Raw genomic sequence first — 25051 nt, 5'->3', positions numbered from 1 at the left:
AATTTCCAGCTTATCTTTATGAGGTGTTTCCTATTTCCAAACAGACAGTATAAAATATAAAATAAGGGGCGCCTGGGTGGCTCAGTCAGTTAAGCATCCGACATCGGCTCAGGTCATGATCTTACACTCCGCAAGTTCGAGCCCCATGTCCGGCTCTGTGCTGACAGCTCGGAGCCTGGAGCCTGCTTCAGATTCTGTGTCTCCCTCTCTCTGACCCTCCCCCATTCACACTCTGTCTTTCTCTGTCTCAAAAACAAATAAACATTAAAATTTTTTTTAATAAAAAAAATTAAAATAAAATATAAAATAGTTAAGACGCTGGAGCCAGACTTTAGGAACACAGAAATGTTACTCAAACACTTCAACTGCCTTATCTGTAACATGAGGATGATATTCATTTGTGTATCTCACAGAACTGTCAGAAGAAAATGGTGTAATACATGACACATGTTAAACAATAGTACTAGTTTTTCGTCTTTCTTATCTGAAGTCAACACCCCACTGAATGATTACTCAGCTATCTTATGAATATCCATGGCAATGTTTTTGAAAGGATGAGTAGATAGTATTAAATATTTCCTCTTTATTTCCTCCTGAAATAACTCAAATTTTTGATATTAAAAAATGCTATTTTTCTATAGGGTTGATTCACTCAGCAATTCTTGATAATAGGTTTTGTGCCCTATTTCATTAAGGCTCCATGTTCTAATAATTTTCTTGATTTCATGTAGATCCCTTCTTCTGTATAGGGATCACAGTTCTAATCTTGAAGACTTCTGCCATATTAGCTATTCATTAAAAAAAAGAAAAACAGTTTTGGCAACAGTTACACAATGTCATTCTCAAATTCCTACAAAATATTTCATGGATGCTAACACATTCCAGTGGGGTCATGATGATTTCATTAATTTGACCCTCTATTATGCTCCCAAAGCACATGTTACTTACTTCTGTTTCATTGTTTTCATATATATTTTAATTATTTATGTGGCTGATTACTCCTCAACTTGAAGATTTTATTTCCATCCCCTTATCCTTTCATCATTCCTCTCTAACTTTCATCCCTCAAAGCACATGCATATACACACACATCAAGTCTAGAACATATTAAAGAGTTGGTAATTACTTAGTGAATGAGTACATACAATATTGAGAATAATTTGATAAAGGGTCTTGAGCTTGAGGGAGGAAAAATCCCCCTAACACATTGCTTGCAAAGGACTAAAACATTCTGTTCTCATTTTAGCCATTTCCTCCTCAATCTCACCTTTAATCTCAGAATCACCAAGGTTTGTTGAGGCTTCTTCCTCATTTTGATTAAAGACAACAACAACAACAACAACAACAAACAAGCATTTATTGAATATCTATGAAAGAGTCTGGAGTTAGATACTAAAGTGGGGAGAAATGAAAGTGGATAAGGTCGGTCACTGGGACCACCTTTGAATAAAGTATCAAATACAATGAGGCAGTGAGTGAAGGTGGTCAGAGAGATTACTACAAGTATATGGATTATGGAAGATGCTTGCAACAAAATCTCAATCACATTGTTTCATTTCATTGTTAAGATTCCATTTAGGGAATGCGCTTGGGTGGCTCAGTCGGTTAAGTGGCCAACTTCGGCTCACATCATGATCTCGCGGTCCGTGAGTTTGAGCCCCGCATCGGGCTCTTTGCTGACAGCTCAGAGCCTGGAGCCTGATTCAGATTCTGTGTCTCCCTCTCTCTGACCCTCCCCCATTCATGCTCTCTCTCTGTCTCAAAAATAAATAAACGTTAAAAAAATTAAAGAAATAAAAAGAAAGATTCCATTCAGATACGAGGGGATGTCAAAGTGTAGACCTATGTGTCTTGGAGATGGGAGAGCTGTCCCAGATAGAGGAATCAAGAAAGAAATAAGGTAAATGAAACATTTTCTTTAAAAACCTTGCAAATTCCTTCTAATATGCTCCTGGAACACATTTGTACTTTCTATATTTTAGTTTGTACATAAATTATCATAATCTATAGGATTTCTGGATAGCTTTTATTATTTACATTTGTTACATGTTCTTATTTTCAATTAGTTCAACACTGGGCAGCCAATTCCTATAGGGTCCTGTTGAGCCAAAATCTGAACAATTTAAAAAACATTTTTTTTTCAGTTTAGCTTTATTAACTAATTTAGGTTCCATTTATGTAATGCAAATCTATTAATACCCTATGAATAGTTATTTGTGAAGGTGTTTCTAGGTTTTAGGATTTTGTAATTGTCAGCATGAAAATATGGAAATGGTAAGGTAGAACTCAAAGGCCAATCAAGATGGAGATACTATTTGTAAGAACTCCTGTTTTCAGAAATCAAGCTTGAATAAAAATAAATAAAATGTTACTTTTTAATAAGCATACTAGTATTTTTAACATGTAAAAAAATATGAATGCCTCCATATGCACCACTACACAAGGAATGTTAGTTAGAAAGGTAACAAAGCTATTGAAATTACATAGCTATTTCATATTCAGACGAGAATCTTTCCCTCTTTCTCCCTAGTAAGTGCCCACTGCTACTATATCCCAAAATTAGGTGGTGGAATATCCAAGAAGGACTTATGAAAGAGGTGATACATCCTCTAGGTTCAAAAAAAAAATTGGAGCAAGTGAAACATGTTTGAGATTGACATAATTTCTTCTAATGCAAAACAGAGGAGCTTTAAGAAGACATCAACCTGGGGTGCCTGGTTGGCTCTTCTGGCTTCAGCTCAGGTCATGATCTCGAGGTTTGTGAGTTTGAGCCCTGTGTCAGGCTCTATGCTGACAGCTCAGAGTCTGGAGCCTACTTCAGATCTGTCTCCCTCTCTCTCTGCTCCTCCCCCATTCACATTCTGTCTCTCTCTCAAAAATAAACATTAAAAAAAAATTAAAAAGAAGACATCGACCCAGAATAACGTGGCACTTCTTCCAGAATTATCAACTTCCAAAAATTTAGTAAATTTCAAAACAAGCATATAGATTCAAAATTTCCATAAATATACTTCAAAATTTAGAAATTGAGCCACGGGAGCATCTGGGTAGGACTCTGGCTCGGGTCATGATCTCATAGTTCGTGGGCCTGAGCCCCGCGATGGGCTCTGTGCAGACAGCTCAGAGTCTGGAGCATGCTTCGGATTCTGTATCTCCCTCTCTTTGCACCTCCCCTGCTCATGCTCTCTCTTTCTCTCTCAAAATTAAATAAACATTAAAAAAATTAAAAAAAAAAAAGAAATTGAGCCACAGGCCTCATTTACCCTCCAAATATGAGTACTTTGGTAGACAAGTACCAGATGCATTGCCCTAAGAAGTCCTGTTAACTATCCCTTTTCAGGATGGGGAACCAGGTTTCTTACCAAGGCAGGCAGAGGAAGTTTTCTGGTGTTCCCATAACTTCTGCCTGGCTTCTGAAGAACAGTGACTTTTAAAAGTTGCAGAGAAGACAAGGAGGAAGCTAGGGAATGAGCCAAGCCATTAGATTTGAGGGGAAAGGAGAATAGGTTCAATAACTTTACGGCTGACTTGAGAACTGTGAGCTATTAGCACCTGTCTAGAGACCTTTTATTTCTCAGTCTAGGGGACACAGCTGTTCCTGATTCTAACCCTTTTCCACTGTTTGCTACTGCTCTTAGCATCCCTATGTCAAACTTGTCAAAGTCTGTAGGATTCCACCCACAGACCACTGTAGCAATTGCAAAACAGCTTTCCCACAACAGCGATGAGGGCAGTTTAATCTATTGTCAGCAGTGATTTCCCCCACTTCTGAAAGCCAAGACCATTTTTCAGCAATTCTAACATGTGCCACTGTTCACATTCTAACATCTTTAGAATCAGGGCATGTATTTCAACTGATGTTGTCTCTTAATGGCAGAATATAAATTAACTGCACATCTTAAATCAGTGCAGTCTTAAATTTGATGAAACATGATATGTGAAAACAATGTCTCTGTTAATGGTAGAACTTCAGACTGCACTAAGATTAAAAAAAAAAAAAAAAAAGCATTGACTTGTTACAACCCCCTAGAGGGATGAGGCATAGAAATTGGTGTCAGATCCACACCCAGAAAGAGTATAGCTTGTTAGTTGTTCTAATTACAAAATTAAAAGGAATAAACTGAATTCCAGAATTTACCAGAACAAAGGATTCACAAGCATTTAGCTTACAGTAGGTGAGTCACTAAACCTAACTTAAAGAAATTTTGCCCAAAAGTGAAAGGAGGAAGGTTAAGAAGGGGATTCCAACGGAGAAAGACTGAGTGAACCAAACATCACAAAATCAAGAACTTTTGAGGATATTACAAATGACTAGACAGATGAAAATGCATTGTGAATGTGCTTCAAGAAAGAGTTAGCTTTAAAGACCTTAAAATAACAGAGAAATTCAATGCCTAATAACATTAGTATCTGTCAAGTAGCAAAATTCCTGCCTTTTACCTCTTTTCTCACTAATCTCCCACTCCCTTTAATTGTAGAGTAGTCTACTACAGCCTAGTGAGGATGGGAGCAGAGCAGTAACCTATGCAGGAAATAGAAAGGAAGCCATGCATTCAGCCCTTTCCGTCTGCAAGTTTCCCTACTGGAAGTCTCCCTCTGTTGAAAGGAATAAGATTAAGAACTGAATTCAACACTAAGTTTTTAATTATTATGCTGAACTGGCCTTCTTAATTATTCAGGTGAGATCCTTCTCATTTGAATGAAAACAGTACAACCAAAGAGTTAAAGAAGCTGTCAAATATTTCATCTAAGGCAGGAAAGTTCTATTCGCACAGAATAGGTTTAAATGAATAGGAAGAGAAGAAAATAACTTTATTTTGTGACTATACCATAAGAGCCTCACTAGGTCAGTGAAATATTTCCATAAATAACTTTGAATTACAAAGTGTTATCTTTCAGTTGCTACGAATGGAAGATCTAAAAGATCAAACATCTAACACGAAATTTCTAACTGTTTTACTGGAAAAAAATGTTGAGCCAAAGAATCAAGTTTCTTTCAAGGAAGGATTTTAGAAATATTCATAATTTGTTTAAATTTCAACTAGCTTTTAAGATGAGACTATTAAAATATACATTGAATTATCAATAACTGGTTTTTATGTCAATGTATATCATTTCTATCGACTATTTTTGTATTCACACTTAAGGATCAATGCTTGTGGAAAAATCACTAATGATTGAATTAACTAAGAAATGAGTGAATAAATGAATGAATACATGAGAGAAAATATACCTGAAATTTGGAAAAGGCACCTGAATAACCTTGCATGGCAGAGGGTACTTTATTCTCATTAATGTAAAAAAAGAAGTGATCTGAGCTTTCTATCTGAACTAAAAGAAGCACTATGGATTAAAAAAATATTTGATAAATTCAAATATACTCTTGAACATTATATTTGAGTCTGATCAGAGCATTTAATGTGGCTAATTCGACACTGATCTTTTGGTCTTCTTTCCTGAGAAGAATCTGAATCTGCTACTATGAAAACATGCTGGCTGAGCAGAGAAATAGGAGCTACGAGAGGGAACTGAAACACAGAATTCAGAGTAGGTTCTCTCAAGAGAGAATATCTTGTTCTTGTAGAGAAGGATAGGTCACTGGTTCTATTCATCACTGACACCATGGCTTTCTTCTAGATATATAGCAGGAAATGTACACAAGGGAATGAATATATAAAATTTAATTTCAAAAGGTTACTAAAAGGAAATAGTTATGTACAACATGGAGGCTAAGATGCCTCTTCTATATTTAGCCTTTTCTTGAACTCAATATTAAAAAAAAAAAAGTGAAATGATTAGGCTTGATATCAAGTGCCATTTCCATGTTTAAAAATGAAGAATACCAAGGCACTGGGGTGGCTCAGTCAGTTGAGCATTCGACTCATGATTTCAGCTTAGCTAATGATCTCACAGTTTTTGGTATTAAGCCCTGTTCTGTGATGTTAGCATACAGCCTGCTTGGGATTCTCTCCTCTTCTCTTTTCCCCTTCCCACTACAACCCCACCCCTACACATGCTTGCATGCTCTCTCTCTCTCAGGGTAAATACATACATACATACAACCGTACACATGTACATACAAACTTAAAAAATGGAGAAATACCATTTTCTAATTTGGAAACCTAATGAGCATCTTGAAAATTAGAAATATTGTTTCTAATTTGGAATTAAATAAAGGTATCTGTGCCAAATACAAAGTATTGATAGCATCCTGTATTATTATCTGTATTATTATGTCCATTATCTATCATTAATAGAAAATTTTAAAGCATTGACTGAATCTTAGTAACACTTCATTTTTCATGCTTCTTGAAATTGTCCCAAGACAGGGTGGCTAATTTAAAATATACGTTTTTTTTTTCCAAAATTCAAAAAATAAGATGCTCTGAAGTACCATTTAAAATTAGTTAACTATTGATTTTACCCTAACTGCCTTTCTATTATCTGACTATTCTTTGTTTTATGTAAGTTTTATGTATAAGAATCTTGAAAGTTGGATCGTGTTTTTAAATTTGATTTTTCCAATTTGAAGTAAATATACAAGAAAGAATAGCAAACATTACCTAACCAAATACTGGGTTTAATGAACTGTCAGATGGCAGAGAGTGGGCATAACAGAAAACAAATGTATGCATCAATGCAGGCTCCAGGAGACACATCAGTATTTTCACGCAATGGATAGTGTATTAAATATACACTAGGAGTCCTAGTACTCACTCATGCTTGCCTATTATTAGGTGAGGATGGCAGGTATGTGACAAGTTCTGCCTGATCACAAGGACTAAATTTAAATATAAAGGCGTATTTCAATTCTTCTCAGAGATGCGATGTGGCAGCTGGAGAGCAGAGCCTGAGCAACACGGGTGAGGGAGATGCTGAGAATAAAGTGACTCCTGGCAATTAATCACACATGTCAAGGAACAGTCAAGAGGATCTGTTGAATTTGACAAAATAAGGGACTCCACATGCCCCTGAAGAACAGGGCTTCTAATTCCTCTGGTACTGTTGACTATGTTTGTTCTAATCAGAGTGGCACTGGGAAGGGATACTAAATGGGAAAATAGAAATTCAATAAATATAAATTAATAGCATTCTACGATATTACAGATTTTCCTATGTGTTTTCAAAGAACAATATAAAAAGTAGACAGTCTTGAGTTTTATATATGATTGTGAAAAACATACTTTCATTCCCTTTGGTGTTTTGGATTACTTTGTTCAGGTTCTTTCAACTCTGTGATGGTTGGAGGCATGTCATGCCTTCTGATCTGTCCATATCTGTGGCTCCTATTCTGGTTAAACTCATTGCTATGCTCTACTTGGCTCCCACATTGTTAAAAACCCCATTGTTTCCTCCTCAGTCTCCCCCATCCCTAGCATCTAGTCTGTCACTAACTTTATCAGATTTGCCTGTGAAATACCTTTCTAATCTTACTTCATTTCCAGTTTCTCAGTTTCTACTTATGTAATACCTCCTTCACAAAACTGCAAATTATTTTCTAATGTAGACCTGTTTATAATACTCCTCTAGTTAAAGGGAAAGTCTTGAATATGAACAAATATATGAGAATCATATATTGTTAATTAAAAATGTGGTAAAAGTTTATGTGTTGACGTGAACATATTATATAAATGTAATTCAAAAGAATCTACATTGTCGATATTTTATTTTAAATAAAAACAATACATATTACATATTTTGTATATGTAAGCTTAAAAGATGTTCTTCAGCATAGTTACTGTTTATCTCTAGGTAACAACCATACATTCATGTTTTTAATACGGAGACACAGATCTTATGCTTAGTTAAAGACATAAAAGTATTTTGATGGAGAAAACATACAGATGGTAATCAGACATATGAAAAGATACTCAACATCACTACTCATCAAAGAAATGCAAATCAAAACCTATACCAAATCAATGATATGTCTTATACTTATCAGAATGGCTAGAATTAAAAAGACAAGAAAGCACAAATGTTGGAGAAGATGGGAAGGAAAAGGAACCCTCATGCATTGTTGGTGAGAATATAAGTTGGTGCAGCCACTATAGAAAATAGTATAGGGGTTCCTCAAAAAATTAATAGAAATAGCATATGATCCAGTAATTCCACTATTAGGCACTTACCCTAAAAAAAAACAAAACAAAACAAAACAAAACAAAACAAAACAAAAAACTAAAACACTAATTCAAAAAGATATACACACCACAATGTTTATTATAGCATTATTTAGAATAGTCAAGATATAGAAACAACCTAAGTGCCCACCAAAAGGTGAAAGGATAAAGAAGATAGCATGCACGCGCACACACATGCGAGCGCACACACACACACACACACACACACACACACGCACACACATGCACTGGAATGAATATGAGTCAGATATAAAAAAAGGTTAGATCTTGCCACTTGAAAAAACATGGATCGATCTAGAGGGTATTTATGCTTCGTGAAATAAGTCAGACAGAGAAAGACCAATACAATATGATTTCTTTCATATGCGGAATCTACCAAACAAACAAGTAAATAAACAAACAAAAAGCAGAAACAGACTCATAAATACAGAGAACTGAAGGTCGCCAGAGAGGAGAGTGGGTTGATGGGCAAAATGGGTAGAGGGGAGTGGGAGATACAGGTTTCCAGTTGTGGAATTAGTCACAGGGAAAGAAGGTACAATATAGGGGATATAGTCAATGGTATTGTAATAGCATTGTATGGTTACAGATAGTAGTTACACTTGTGGTGAGTGTAGCATAATAACATACAGACTTGTGGAATCACTGTTATACATCTAAAATGTAACACTGTGTGTCAACTGTACTCAAATAAAAATATTTTAGACAAGAGAAAGAAAGAATTTGAGTGAGAGATGAGAGGTTTAACTTAAAATAATCAGGAAATTATTGCATTTAAATTTCATATCTCCTAAAATCCTAACTGAATTTTCAACATATTTTTCTTGTCATTTTTACTATGATTCTTCCTTCATTTCTTACTTCTTCCAGACATCCCCACCCAAGATGAGTGAAAAACACACATCCCTGAATTACTGAAAATGTCTTCTTTCAAGCAGAGTCTGTAACTATTTGTATACAAAGGGAATACCCTAGGAGTAAAAAAACTATATAATGCAAATTGGGACCTTGCCTACTCAATCTTCTCAAGCACTCTCTAAATACTTATATCCTCTGAACTTGTGTTTTGTTAATGGAAGAGTAATCTGAAAAAAAAAAAAAAAAAAAGAGGATTACGTCTAGCATTAGAGATGAATAAAAGTTTTAAACATAAATTATTTTCAAGGAGCATTAATATTATCTCATAGTCTTCTTAAACTACTCTTCTCAATAATTATTTTTCTTGACATAGAAAAATATTAGATGATGGAATTAGGAAGGAAGAGAATAGGCAGACATGAGGGTAGTGAATATATTTTCAATTTGCTCAGTAATTCTCATTTTGTTTAGTACAGTTCATGGCAGACAATAAAGACTAAATAAATGTTTGTTATCTGAAATAATGAATTTAATAAATATTTGTTGGATATTCATTGTTATCAAGCCCTTTCTAGGCTTGAGGAATTCCTAATTAAGTGAAGAAATGCTGAATGTTGATTCATTTATTTGGAAAAATACTTAACACATATGCTGGGGTGTCTGGGTGGCTCAGCTGGTTGAGCATCTGACTTCTATTCAGGTCATTATCTTGCAGTCCTTGAGTTCAAGCCCCACATTAGGCTCTGTCCTGACAGCTCAGAGCCTGAAACCTGCTTCAGATTCTATGTCTCCCTCTCTCTCTGCCCCTCCCCTGCTTACACTCTGTTTCTCTGTCTTTCTCTCTCTCAAAACTAAATAACTGTTTTTAAAAAATATGCCATGACAGATACTAAATAGCACTTTGGATGCAGGGGAGAACAAGTTAGTTGTGACTCCTGAATTCATAGATCTTCCAGGCTAGTGTCATAATAGAATATATTTAAATGCTATGAACATAAATTGAGAAAGCATTTAATTCTACCTAAGGGAGAATGAAATAACATCCTGAAGTTTGTTGAGCATCTATTGATGGTTCATAGATGTGTCATTTATGTCACTCTGCTGGTTTATTATAGTGCTACTTGTTTCTGAAATGCTTATGATAATTTCACATATACTAAAATAGAACAATTTATTATAGTACAATATGTGATTTTATTTGACTGTTATTCTGTTTTTATCTCTCAGTCAATATTTGTTCTCAGTTGCTATCCTTAATTATGATTATTATAAAATATGGTTTACACCACTATAATCTATTTATCTGCCATTTATTTTTTTGCCTGTTTGTTTGCTTTTGTTTTTTTAGTTTATTTTTTGAGAGAGCACGAGTGAGAGTGAGCAGGGGAGGGGCAGAGAGAGAGGGAGAGACAGAATCCCAAGCAGGCTCCACAGTCAGTGCAGAGCCCAAAGTGGGGCTCAAAGTCAGAACCGTGAGATCGTGACCCCAGCTGAGATCAAGAGTCGGATGCTTAACCAACTGAGTCACCCAGGTACCCCTGCCATTTCTTTTTTGTTTTGATTAAGTTTTGACTCATATGCCTGACAAGAGGAAAGTGAGTGATGCATTTAACCTGTTGAAAAGAAATAAAAGGTGTATCACACAGGATATTAAAGTGGAAGTCATACAGATGTTGAAAGACCTATCAGAAAGTGATTGAGAAAATAAATAGCACAGATTATCATACAAATTAGGGTTAGTAGATGGACTTTCATAATATGAAAGATATCAGGAAATTTAGATCAACTTGGCACTATGGCCAAAGAACTGAATAAAAGGTAGTTGAAAGAAAATATGATGAAAGCAGTTGTAAGTTTGTTGTTCCCCAAATACCCGTACTATGCTGTAAACTTTTTCCTCTGAGGATCATGCTATGAGGGCCCCTTAAAGAACTGATCTAGTTAAAAAGATCATGTCCAAAAATGCAACCCCTCCCAAATTCAATGAGTGTATATGAGCCTGATGCCTTTTATATTGCTTATATAAGGACAGTAAAGGTCCTAAAAAGAAGTAAAATTTGAGCTTGACCAAGAACAGGACACTGTGTTTCAACAGTTGGTCAATGAAAAGAAGAGAAAATTAGAATAAATTACCTACATATCTATGCCATATCCTGGGACATTGAGAATGTTACAAAGTGAGGCTATGATCAAGACAGGACTTAGAGAAGGCAGAAAATATTTAGAAATTTAAAGAAAAACAAGTATAAGAAGTAGTATTGAATTTTGATGTTATCAAAATATATGTAGTTATTTTAAATAGTTTTGACATGAAGTTGAAAATATATTAATATAGTCAAATGAAAACAAAAAAGAGAATTATAAAGTATTTATGTAGAATTAGATTATTGTATATATATTATTATATATTATATATGTATTATTATATTATTATATTATCCCTATTCACTAATTTTACAAGTTGACTTAATATGGGTCTTTTTAAAAAAGTTTTTATTTCATTTTATTTTAGAGGGAGAGAGCATGCAAGCAGGGAAGAGGGGCAGAGGGCAAGTGAAAGAGAATCTTAAGCAGGCTCCACACTTAGCATGGAGCTCAACAAGAGTCTCAGTCCCATGACCCTGCGATCCTAATCTGAGCCCAAATCAAGAATGGGATACTCAACTGACTGAACTACCTAGGCACCCCAGTGTGTGTCTTATTTATATATCAATCGCAATTATCTAGAACATGGCCAAGAAATAAGTAGGGTAAAAATAACTATAAGTAGTCATATTTTTTTTTCCCCTGGAATTCAATTCATTTTATTGACAACAGAGTAGCTAACATCCTCACTTCCATTTAAAAATTTAAATTTTCTACCTCCATGCCACTGATTAGTCCACAAAAAATCAAAAGAAACAATCTTAGAAGGGCTTAAATGAAATTTTTCCTTCTGGATATGAGGGAGCAGCTTGCAACAAAATAAGTCCAGCTAAAATGCAAAAGAAAAATCTGTTTCTAGAATTGCTAGCAACGATTTGAGGGAAGCAAGGAAAGACAGACTGATATTCTATAAGCTGCTGTAAGCACAGTGCTTTTGCCAATTCTTGGAGAAGACAAAAAGGCTATGAAGTGAGAGACAGAGCTGTTACTAGGAAAATGGAAACTAGCAGAGTTTTCAGCAATTTTATTAAGTCTGGGGATAAAAAGTAGAGGTTAGAAATACAATGGCAGCCAAAACTTGAGAGCCCAAGATCTCAGAAAAATTGAGGCATAGGGAAATGAGGAAAAATCCAGTGATTTTTCTTTAGGGAATTTATTGAATTCTTAAACTACAGAGAGAAAGAAGCAAAGAAGCTAAAGGGAATAATTGTTGACACCCTTAAAATGTTGAAGAGATTAAAAATAAAATGGGAGGACATAGCAAGGAAAGGGGCTTTAGTAAAAACACACCATGAGTATATCAGTTCTTGATTGGGTTAAGGTATTCATCCCCATGCAAGCTATTCAATAGAAGGAAGATGAATCCTCTTCAGAGTAAAATACAAATTACTCAGTCTTTAGAATTATTAATGCAAAATGTCCCACAATCATTAAAAAAAATACTCAGCATACCAAGAAAAATAAATGACAAGAAAATGTGACCCAGGAAGACTTAGACATTTTATTTACTAAGGATGTACTTTAAAGTAACTATGATTTGGAGCCTGTTTCTGATTCTGTGTCTCCCTCTCTCTCTGACCCTCCCCCGTTCATGCTCTGTCTCTCTCTGTCCCAAAAAATAAATAAAAAACGTTGAAAAAAAAAATTAAAAAAAAAAAAAAAAAAAAGGGGCGCCTGGTTGGCGCAGTCGGTTAAGCGTCCGACTTCAGCCAGGTCACGATCTCGCGGTCCGTGAGTTTGAGCCCCGCGTCAGGCTCTGGGCTGATGGCTCGGAGCCTGGAGCCTGTTTCTGATTCTGTGTCTCCCTCTCTCTCTGACCCTCCCCCGTTCATGCTCTGTCTCTCTCTGTCCCAAAAAATAAATAAAAAACGTTGAAAAAAAAAAAATTAAAAAAAAAAAATAAAGTAACTATGATTTAAGTTTAAGAAAATAAATAATATAAGGAAGAATTTCATTAGAGAAGTGGAATCTCTAAACATAAAAGAATCAACATAATTTTTACTAATTACAAATTCAACTACAATTTAAGAAATAAATAGATGAGTCTAATAACAAATTGGATGCAGCAAAAGAAAGGTATAGTGACTTTAAGTGAAGGCCAATAGGAAATATCCCAATTAAACTGTGTGAATAGTGAAAGGATAGAAAATAGGAAAAAGAGATGGGAGACATATGAGAAGAAAGAAAAAAAAGACCTAATATACTTCTAATTTGAGTACCAGTAGAACAGGAGGAAGAGAACAAAGCAGAACAATATTTAATGATGGCCAAGAAAACTCCAAGATTGACAAAAGACATCAACCTACAGACTTAAGAAATGCTGCAAAACCCGAACATCATAAATTATAGAGAAAAGAGCCCAATGGCCTTGTCCCTCACTCATACCGTCAGGGTTTTGTATCTGGGTAAAAGAAGCAAATGTTGATATCACAAAAAATATATAGAGATGCCAGAATAGGAAAATGATGTGTGGTAAATAAGGTGAGCTTGATTGTAGCAATGATCAGACAGCAGTCAAAGAAAGAGGAGAGATAGATATTCTCATGAGAGGTCTGCCAGAAGATGGAAGAGGAGTCCTCCATCACCAAAAAAGATGCCTCTGCCCAAGGAGAGAGACGTGGCTTCATCAAGAAAGAAGGGGAGGAGGAACTCAAAAGTTGCAGATTTAACCTCCTTAATTTTTGTTTGGCTTATATAAAATGAAAAGGTTAGTGGAGACAATTTTATATATATATATATACATATACATATATATACATATATAATATACGTGTATATATACATATATATATATATATATGTATATGTGTAGCAATTTATGGTTGTCAATGTTTTTATATATTTTGTCTCTCCTATCTGTGATTAAGGCAGGACAGACATTTTAAAAATCTTCATTGCAACCACAGTGGAACCGATCTTGAGAAAAGTTGCATGTATTTGCTGTAACTCTCTAGAACATGACCTCTAAGGGAAGAAAGTATGTTTTTAATTCAAAATCAAGTTTTTGCAATTAGATATTATTAAGGAATCATAGTTACCACATTTAGGATTGAAAATGGTATTATGGTTTAGTTTTTAAGAACGCTTTTCTTTTATAGATATATAGTAAAATACTTTTGACAATGAAACCTGGAATCTGCATCAAAATAATGCAAGGAGCATAACTGCAATGTTCTATATCTTGTTTTGGGTGATTCTGAAATGGATATGTACAATTGTTAAAACTCATCAAACTGAAAATAAGATTTTAACATTTAAGCACATGCAAATTGTATCTAAATTAAAAAAAAAACATCAAAAAGTAACTAGAAAAGACAATCTAGAAGACGATAACAAAGCTTGTGGACTTACGCTATCAAAATCAAGACATGCATACCTACAGTAATGAAAACAGTGTGTTTTTGGTATAGGTATAGAAAAATGGACCAATGGAAAAGAATAGAACAAATAGAAACAAACTCAAAAATATATAGTGACCTGATACAATGTTCATCCTGTAGTAAAATTAGGAAAGAATGATTTTTTCAGTAATGGCCATGGGTCAACTGGATACACATCTAAGAAAAAAAAAATCAGTCTTACCTTCTATACTTTACATTATATTAAACAATTCCAGATGGAAAATAAATGTAAATGTCAAAGGAAAAAAAAAAGAAATTTTCCAGAAGAAATCATAGGAGAGTATCTTTATGATCTTGGAGTAGGCAGACATTTTAACTTGGTAACAAACTCTACTGTAGAGAAAAAAAATGATAAACAGAGCTACATTAAGATCTTCTGTTTATCATCAAGAAAATGAATAGATAGCACACAGAGTAGGAGAATATATTTGCAATGTGCACATTTGTTAGAGGCTTACATAGACTATATATAAGAAATCATATAAATGGACAAAATAGAAAACTGTATAGAATACTTAGAAAATAATTTGAATGAACATTACAAAAGAGGATATCCAAATGGCCAAACAATGTATGAAAGGTTCTCTACCTCATTAGTCATAGAGAAATGCAAATTAAAATCTACTGCAATCATTACCCAGCCTCTAAATATTAAATCCAAAAGAGATAATACCCAGCTTCAGTGACAACTTGAAGTTATTGGACTTTGCATATACTGCTTGCTGGTGGGGGTATAAATAGTAAAACCAACTAGGAAGGTTGTTTGGTGATGTCTACTGATGCAGAATATATGCCTATTTTGTGACACGGCAATATCTTTCCTTGATGTGTATCTAGCAGATAAGTATACACATACAGTAAAACCTTGGTCTGTCACCATAATTCATTCTGGAAACGTACTTGTAATCCAAAGCACTTGTATATCAAAGTGAATTTCCCCATAAGAAATAATGGAAACTCAGATGATTAATTCTACAACCCAAAATATGTATATAAAAATGATTACAATGCTGTGATATAATACAAAATAATAAAAAAAATACAAAATACAAAGAAAAATAAATAAATCAACCTGCATTTACCTTTGAAAACCTTCATGGCTGGTGTGAGGGAGGGTTATTGTGTAGGATGAATTTCACTATCACTAATGGAATCACTGGTGTCTACTGGCTCAATGGAATCCTTTTCTTGCAGCTTTAACAAGGAACCTATCCAATGACACTTGTTTTTTCCTCCTTTTGAGGATTTTGCAGAAATATGACATTGCATTGTTTTTCAACAGATTCATCGCTTGCACTGATACAAACCTTATTCGTGTGGTGCTTTTCTACAAAATTTTGCAGTTTCCCACATTTTACACATCTCCATAATCTCATTTGAAGTGAGGGATTCTCCTGCCTTTTTCCCCTCCTCCTCTGCAGACAAGATGCAGATGTAGATGTCTTATAAAATCTTGCAATTTCAGCCATTCCCATACCATGTTTGTACTTTTTGATGTATTTCCTTCTTAACTTCCACCATAATCATCTCCTTCTTACAGCCTTTCTTTTCAACCTTTTTCTGCATGGGAGCCATTGTATATGCTTGTACGGATGTTGAGTATAGTACAGTATTAATAAACTCTTGTCATATACTGTATTTAATGTAACTTGCAATAAGACAGCAGAGGAAAGGGTCTATATCTGCAGGCAACCTGACCCAGAATGAAGCAAAGCATTCCTAAACTTATTCTTATATGGAAAAGCAAAGGACCGTCCATAGGTGCCTTGAAGTGACAAAAGATACACTGGTGCCAGGTGTGAACACCTTCCAAAGTTCTGAAAAATCACTGATTTCTGCCAAACACTGCAGCCTGAGACCAAGCATCTGAGCATGGGAGACAATCACCCACAATCCAACAGTGAGAGAGGGAAAGAAGAGCCATTGGCTCAGTTGTGATCATGAAACATTTGGCATCATGTACTACTCATATTGAAATACATCACTCATTTATCAAGTTAAAATTTATTAGAAATGTTGGCTTGTCTTGTGGAACACTCGCAGAACAAGTTACTCGCAATCCAAGGTTTTACTGTATTCAACAGAACACGTATATGAGTTTTCATAAAAGCATTATGCATAAAAGCTAGTAACTAGAAACAGCCCAAAGACTATTGATAGAAGAATGAATAAACATATTTTGTCCTATCTGTAAAAGCAAATATATCTTAGTAATGAGAATATACAAATTGTTGCCATACAGAACACCAAGGCTGAATATGAAATTTTTAATATCTAATGAAAGAACCAGACATAAAATGGAATATATTATATGATTCCAGTTATAGATAGCTCAAATCCACGGATGACTTACCCAAGGCTCTTAGATAAGAAGAGGAGGAACAGTAAATTCAAAGGGATCATTGGGCATCTAGCCTGTGCATGTCCTTGGTCCAAGGGTGTTTGCAGTCAGCTTTGGATCCCATTTCTTGTCACCAAAAACTGTTAAAAAAATATTAAAGAAAACAATTTAGGTGATACAAACAAACTTTAACACTTTATGAAGTAGACAGTCTCTCTTTGGAGAACTGCAAAATGGGTCAGAGGGCAGGAAGCTTTTATTAGATGAAGAACAAAGAAAAAGGAAGACACAGTAGAAAATATCTGATTGGCTGGGTCCACATAGTCAGCCTTGTTTGGGGTACAAATGCCTAAAAGTGGCTTAGAGTTTGGGGACTGGCTGATTGGATATATGGTGTTTGTGTTCAAGCTGAGCATTTACAAGGGCATGAAGTTTATCTAAGTTTTGGTTTGCTGACATTGCACCTGTGCAGGAGTGGCTCCATCTTGGGACTAAAAATTTATTTCAAGAGCACCAAAGCTAGTTTTCAGTAGAGTTCCTGCAAACTCTGGTACCTTGAGCTTCTACTTTCAGGAATGCATAAGACATGGAGGGCATGCCTCTAGTCTGCCTTTGGTGCAGACCTGGATTGGAGACTCCACATAAAACAGAATCTTAACAGCTTAATGAAAATTAAACCCCCCACCACACAGAAAAAGACAGATTGAAAAACTTAAATCTTGACCTTGATAGTGGGTAGAGAAAAAAATAGCCTCTGTATTCACAATCAGAAGCTGGTCTTTACTTGGCATGCAGTCCAATGAAAATAATACAATTCAAAATTCTTCGAGTGATTAATATATTTTAACATATTACAAATGAAAAGGTAAGGATCTTATTACATTGATAAATAAAGGAAAATAGGCAATCAAATTCAACATTCATTCTGTATTAAATTTTTAGCAAAAGAAACAGAAAGTCTTTTCTTTAACTTAGTACATGTACAAAAATAATTAACAAATATCACACTTGATTGAAGAAAAACTGAAAGCATTCTTTCTAACATCAGGAACAATGCAAGGATGCCTGTCATCATTATACCCAATAAAACATAATAATGAGGTCCTTGTTGGTGCAGACAGGGGAAAAACAAAGTAGATATAGGAATAAAAAGGAGTTTTTATTATTTACATAAGATGTAATTCTCCACAGAGAAAACCTCCCCAAAATCTACTGCTAAACCAATAGAGTTAATGACAGAGTTTAGGATACAAAAATACAAAATAAAAAATAAAAAAAATGGGGCACCTGGCTGGCTCAGTCATGAGAGCATGTGACTCTTGATCTTGAGGTTGTGAGTTTGAGCCCCACATTGGCTGTAGAGATTACTTAAAACTAAACTAAACTAAAATAAAATATAAAAATCAGTTCATTTCTAAAATCCAGCAGCAAATGACACATTTCTTAGTAAAATAAAATAAAAAGTGATCATTTACAAGGGTAACAAAAAATAGAAATAAATCTTTTTTTAAGGAATAAATTAAAAAAAATTTTTCTAATGTTTATATTTGAGAGGGGGGGGGGTGATGGGCAGAGAGCGAGAGGGAGACACAGAATTCAAAGCAGGCTCCAGGGTCTGAGCTGTCAGCACAGAGCCCCTACACAGGGCTCAACTCACCAGCTATGAGATCATGATCTGAGCTGAAGTCAGATGCTTAACTGACTGAGCCACCCAGGCGTCCCAGGAATAAATTTTTTTTTAAGTTTATTTTGAGAGAGAGAGAGAGAGAGAACGAGAAAGAGAGAGAAAGTATGAGGGGCAGAGAGAGAATCCCAAGCAGGCTCTGCACTTAGAGGGATGCGGGGTTCAGACTTATGAACTGTGAGATCATGACCTGAGCCCAAGTCAGACTCTCAACTGACTGAGTCACCCAGACAGGGGCCCCGGAATAAATCTTCTTCAATGTATAAAATTTATAGAAAGCAAAGTATGAAATTTTACTGTAAATCATTAAGGCAAATCTGAAAAAAATGGTAGAAATACAACTATTTCAAGGATTGAGAGATTCAACACTGTTATGATATAAACTTAAACTGATAGACTATAATTCTAATAAAATTCTCAATGTGGTTTGTTTCTCTCAATTTTACATTTTATTTAGCAATATGATTCAAATGTTTGTATGAAAGAGTCAAGTACCAAGAATATTAAAAGGCATTCTAGAAAAGGAACAATGTTTAAAGACTGGGCCTTCTAGATATTAAAAGGTAGCTAAAAGATGCAGTAACTAACATAAGGAGGATTTAGTATGACAAACACATATACAAAGGGTACTGAGGAAAGAGCTTAGATCTAGACCCAGGGCACTGAAATAGACCCATGCAAATATTGCAACCTGATTTGAGATAGAACAAGAACAGCACAGTGGTTTTTGGAAACAATAGATTCTTAAATCAAAATGTGATAGTAGTACCAATAACAACAAAATAATAATAGCTGGTTTGGGATAAGGGGAATATAAAAAGCTACTACTTTCTTCCATTTTCTTTATTTATAAAAATAGAAAACAATAGCAAATATCATTAAAAATGAGTGAATGAAAGGTAAGGAAGTGGTGACTATAAACAACTTTTGAAGTTTGGCTATGAAGAGGGAATTTAGACACTAGTCTTAGAGAAACAACCAGAGGACATTATAATGCTGGTATGTAGAGCATATTTTTGGCTGATATGAATGATCTATTTAAGAATGAAACTTTGGGGTGCCTGGGTGGCTCAGTCGGTTGAGCGTCCAACTTCGGCTCAGGTCATGATCTCACAGCTTGTCAGTTCAAGCCCCGTGTCAGGCTCTGTGCTGACAGCTCGGAGCCTGGAGCCTGCTTCAGATTCTGTGCCTCCCTCTCTCTCTACCCCAACCCACTTGCATTCCGTCACTGTCTGTCTCAAAAATAAACATTAAAAAAACAAAACAAAAAAAGAATGAAACCTTCATGATGCAAGAGGGTAAGTCAGTCAATTATTTAAAAGTTTGTCAGTATAGGGAACTCCTAATCCTCTCAAATTTGATAAAATTAAAGCATAGTTAAAATGAAGATATTATGACTACAAGCTGGAATAGCACTAGGTTTTTTTCCAAGTCTCTAAAACATTTCAGAAAAAAAAAAAAGGAAATTAGCTGAAAGAAAAAAAATGCAGGAATATTTCTGGTATAATTCTTTTCACAAGGAAAAATATAATGTAGTCATCAGTGTAAAATACATGGATATCATGAGACCAAAGGAGATAATTTGATACAATTTTATTTTCTTTAGTTTCTGTGAGGAAACTAAAACTTTTTTTCTTTTTTAAAGTTTATTTATTTTTGAAAGAGAGAAAGAGAGAACGAGCAAGCTGAGGAGGGGCAGAGACATAAGGAGAGAGAAGTCCAAGCAGGCTCCGTGCTGTGAGCATGGAGCCTGATGAGTGGCTCGAACATATCAATTGTGAGATTACGACCAGAGCTGAAATCAAGAGTTGGACACTTAACCAACTGAGTCAACCAGGCACCCCTTAAAAATATTTTTCCTTGATGGAAGTTAAAAAGTTATTCTTTCAAGTTTCTTATTTATAGAAAGGGGTATGGGTCTACTAAACTACTTTAGAACTTATAAATACATAAGGGCAGAAGTATGGATAAAGTTATAGTTACTATAGTTCTTCCTTGATGCAAAACTCTACATATCTATTTTGTTGTACTTTTAAGACAACCTCAAAATTATAATTCTAATTTATATTAATTTACAAATTATTTAATAGCAGTTAAAAAAGAATCTTGGTAGATGTTACCACTATTCAACAAAATATGGTCCTTCTGTATTTCTGGGCATTGGAGAAAATTGCATTTCCCTATCCCCTTGAATTAAATACTGATCATGTGATTTGTTTTGGCCAATCTAATGTGAAGAGAGTGAGGCATCTTATGTCGGAAGTCAGTAATATATTTTTCAGTTCAACTCCTCCTTGCTTCATTGTTTGTGAAAACATGCTGATGTGAAGGTGCCATAATTTCAAGAGCAGCCTGGAATTCTGAGTAATTATAAGGGCCGATGCTCTGAGATGTTTTCTTACATCCTCAGTGATGTGTGAGCAAAAATAAATATTGAGTTAAGCCAATGAAAATTTAGGATTGCTATTACCACAGCATACCTTAGACCTTGTTGAAAGACTTAAGAAGCTAAAGTAGAAAGTAGAGCAGGAGAATTAAACCCCAGGAGAATTAAAAGAAGCTGGGTAGAAAAGCCAAATCTTCTGGATGCCTGGGTGGCTCATTTGGTTAAGCAACTGACTTCAGCTCAGGTCATGATCTCATGGTTGGTGAGTTTAAGCCCTGTGGTGGGTTCTGTGCTTACAGCTCAGAGTCTGGAGTCTGCTTCAGATTCTGTGTCTCCCTCTCTCTCTACCCTTCCTCCACTCATGCTCTCTCTCTCTCTCTCTCTCTCTCTCAAAAAAAGTAAACAACAACAACAACAAAAAAAAAAAAAAAAGAAAGAAAGAAAAAAGAAAAGCCAAATCTTCAAACTAGTCTTAGGAATGAAGTCTTAGGAAGTAAGGAGTTCTATGTGTAAGAAGCAATAGAAAATATTATGGCATGGTATATAGTTCAAACTATTTATTTCTCCTAGAACTGTGTTTGAATGTTATTTAGTTATCTTTATTAATATATTTTTTGTTTATTAGTACCTTACTGAAATTTCATTTCATTTTTTTTTCTACTTTAAAAGGCTTTATAGCTCTGAGACCAGAAGAGCTAAGTCTAGGATTTTGAGCTGTAATTTCAGAAAACAGAATAAGACTGAAATAAAGTTTCACTATGCATATTTTTTAAAAAAAAGAAAACTTCTAGCATTTTATTACTGTTCTATGGTGAGACTATCTTGTAAAGTTTACAGCGAGTAAACATAGGTAATTAAACGTTAAATAGTTGACTCTGATACTTCATATTTTAAGAAAATGTAACACATCATTGATCTTGTATTTATGTCTTTGTCATTTTATTTTAGGCACTTGGGTCTATTTTACGAAAATACTCCTAAAAAAAGTCTTAAGACTCACACTGAAAATATTCCCACCAAATAATTTCAGAAACCTATTCCTTATGGTTGGGAAGGCACACCTGCATATATTAATGAGAAAAGATTATTTGTCAGTGAATTCCAGGAATATTGTTTTAAAATTTTCATACTCTGCCTTTCCTGTTTCCCTTCTTACTGACTTTTAATATTAGAACAAACAACAATATTGGTTTTATTTCAAAGGCCAAATTACAGAAAACAATAAACTGGCTAAAAGTAAGACAGAACTATTATATAAAATCAAACAAGAAACTAAAACTCAAAAATTCAAATTACCACTTTGTCCTTACTTTGGCTTGCTTGTGGGAATTTATTGAAGAAGTCTTTTAAACTTCATCAAAAATCCCTCATGCCAGTTAATGATAGAATGGGGGAAGAAGAGGTTTTGCTATGTTTAAATTCCATTAGAGCATTGTGGGTTTTCACTTCCTTCCTAAGTGGATTATTTAACTTCCGAAGAAAATCCTTTGAGGTCTAAGCTTATTTGCTCTCAGGAAAAATATGGCTTCAGTCACTTAGGAAAAAAATAAAAAAAAAGACAACAGTAATCTTTAAAAATATATACTTAGAAATTATTTCCCTATCATGAATATGTAGCTGAAATTCATTTTTAAATTAAAGTGTTAGTTATAATGCATAAATTTAAATTTTCAATTAGAAATCAGCTAAACTGAGCATCAATCAGTTGCAATTTTTTTTCTTCATTTCACTTAAAGAAGGAAGCATTAAATAAGAACGAATAGCTCATAATGGTAATAAGGTAAAATAATAAAAAATATACTATGAGTTGCTTCAAACCTTATGATACAGTTATTATCCAAATTTTGGTGCTAGATTTTTATAAAAATATGGATTCAATTCTAGAGCCTCAGGCAAGATAAAATTTGCATTTGCTTGGCCTATATAGGCCATTGATAAATACATTAGATAAATCCACGATTATATGAGATAAAATGCATAGAAGTATTTTTGATACATTTATACCAATCATATCAATCATGTATATTCAAATATCGCAAAACCAATGCTTTTCTTAAGAACTACATCCTTATGGGGCACCTGGGAGGCTCAGTTGGACTTTGGCTCAGGTGTGGGTTCAAGCCCGGCATGGTGCTCTGTGCAGATTAGCTCAGAGCCTGGAGCCTGCTTGGGATTCTGTCTCCTGCTGTTTCTGCCCTTACCCCGCTCGTGCTGTCTCTCTGTCTCTCAAAAATAAATAAACATTAAAAAAAAAGAATGATATCCTTTCTAATAACTTGACACTGAAGCTTCTGTTTAGACAAAAAGGATTGACAGGTCACATTTATCTCCTCATGAAAACTCACTAATGTAGGCATTCTAAATATATAAAACCCCATGAGGTCAAAAAGAACAAGAGAGCAAATCACTGCAGTGGAAAAGCCTGGCTCCTCACTTCGCCAATTTACAACACAATGCCTCCAGGGGGCATGGCTGACATGAAAAATGACTGTTTCCACAGCTCTTGGAAACTTTAGTCATTGAAGAAGCAGAGGTAAGATGGGGAGCTGAAAACAGGACTTGCTATAAAAGTTTGTATTTTGTATAAAAGTTTGTCACTTCCTTACAACCGATAGAGGTCCTCCGTATTGACAAAATGCAGGCGGCTCCGGTGGCCAGGCCCACGTCACCAGTGCAAACCTGAGACGGCCGACATTTCGGGAAAAGCCTCACCCTCACGGTCAAAGAAACCTAACACACACCAATGACAATCCTCCAGCTCGGCTGCAGTTGAGTTTACCTTGGCTTGGAAAAGTGGGCTTCTCAGCCAATCACGCCCGCTCTCTGTGCCGCCTCTCCTCACGCTCTAGGAAACGCGCTTACCCAAAATCCCTCGGGAGGTGGCCAACCCTGGCCTTTGTCTCGCGAGGCACCGCGAGGCTCCCAGCTCACGGGTTGTTTTCCCTTGGATGAAGGACATCAAACTCATTGCAAAGTTATTTCGTTTCCACTTGAGAGTTTCGGTGGTGAGGTCGGATGCAGGCTGCTAAAGTCTCAGTACTGCTCCTAGACGCAGGTGACGGGACCCACAGGCTGTTTCCGTTGCTCTCCAGGGATCTGCGGTAAGCTTTTCTCGGTTCTAGCTCCGCTTATTTTGCGTTCTGAACGTTTGAAGTTTGTTTACCGTAATCCTTCTGGATAAAAAATTGGAGTGTGAGAGAATCCAGATTTTCATGGTGAGACTTAGTAGGCCACAATATTTGGGTTTGTGGCCGATCTCATCAATAAGGTAAGCTCCTCAGGGAGGACCTGGCAGATCTCAGAAACAAGAAGTCTGGTTTTATTAGGGAGAATTGTTTCAACAAAGGGAAATAATTGGTACTCCTGAATTTTGGAAAGGAAAGTGACAGCCTTTAGGTAACTTCAAAGCCACAGAGTAAGTGCACAGTATGAACTGCTGTGAGGGGGTCTTCGGGGGGATATAAGGCAGGAAATCCAGACTGTTTTAATCAACAGCATATCAAAATCTAAGTAGGCAAAAAGTAGAGTATTAAAAGCTCACTGTAAAGAAGTCATCTCTTGAAAGGCATAACAGGCCTGTTGGTAATGCAAATGTCAGAAGCCAAAGCCACAAAATTGGTGGCCAGGTGTCAAGCATTTAAAAGTTATTAGAGGACTTGCCACCTAACTATAAACTCCTGTGCTAGGATAAGTTGGTCATGGAATGGGTTAGGTTGATACTGGGTCACTAGCTAACCTCAAGAAAATTTCTGTGCTGATAGGTACACTGTAAAATACTATAAAATCCCCAACCCAGTGGCACATCCATCTTAGGTATGTGCCAAGAGACCCAAGGCTTAGCCAAAGAAATGGGATCCTCAAGTTTCAAAGAACTGAGCACACCACATTCTGGCACACCTGCTTCCTGTGCTAAGAACCATGGTCCCAGAATTACAATGGCCTTTACAGGAAGCATTCCAATTAGATAAGATTTTTCATCTGAGGAGTGCACTTAAAAGTGAGAATACCCAAATCAGACAAATGCAATGAGAAACCTATTTTGATGGGCATGCATAAGTTTCCAAAAGACTTCAGGATTACAGAATAATAATTTCA

General features: G+C 35.4%; 1 protein-coding gene across 2 annotated transcripts in view; it reads right to left on the bottom strand.

Moving 5' to 3' along the window:
• Positions 1-25051, bottom strand: part of LOC109248522 (bifunctional heparan sulfate N-deacetylase/N-sulfotransferase 4) — a 417596-nt gene that overhangs the window by 357786 nt on the left and 34759 nt on the right. For both annotated transcript variants that reach the window (XM_019418297.2, XM_019418308.2), the window contains exon 2: positions 16899-17026. The gene's annotated coding sequence lies outside the window, so the exon portion shown is untranslated. The remainder of the gene's footprint in view (positions 1-16898; positions 17027-25051) is intronic.

The sequence above is a fragment of the Panthera pardus genome, unplaced genomic scaffold (assembly GCF_024362965.1).
Source record: "Panthera pardus isolate Hobbes unplaced genomic scaffold, ASM2436296v1 HiC_scaffold_13, whole genome shotgun sequence".
In the NCBI taxonomy this organism is placed as follows: Eukaryota; Metazoa; Chordata; class Mammalia; order Carnivora; family Felidae; genus Panthera; species Panthera pardus.
This window is presented reverse-complemented; position numbering and strand designations above follow the sequence as displayed.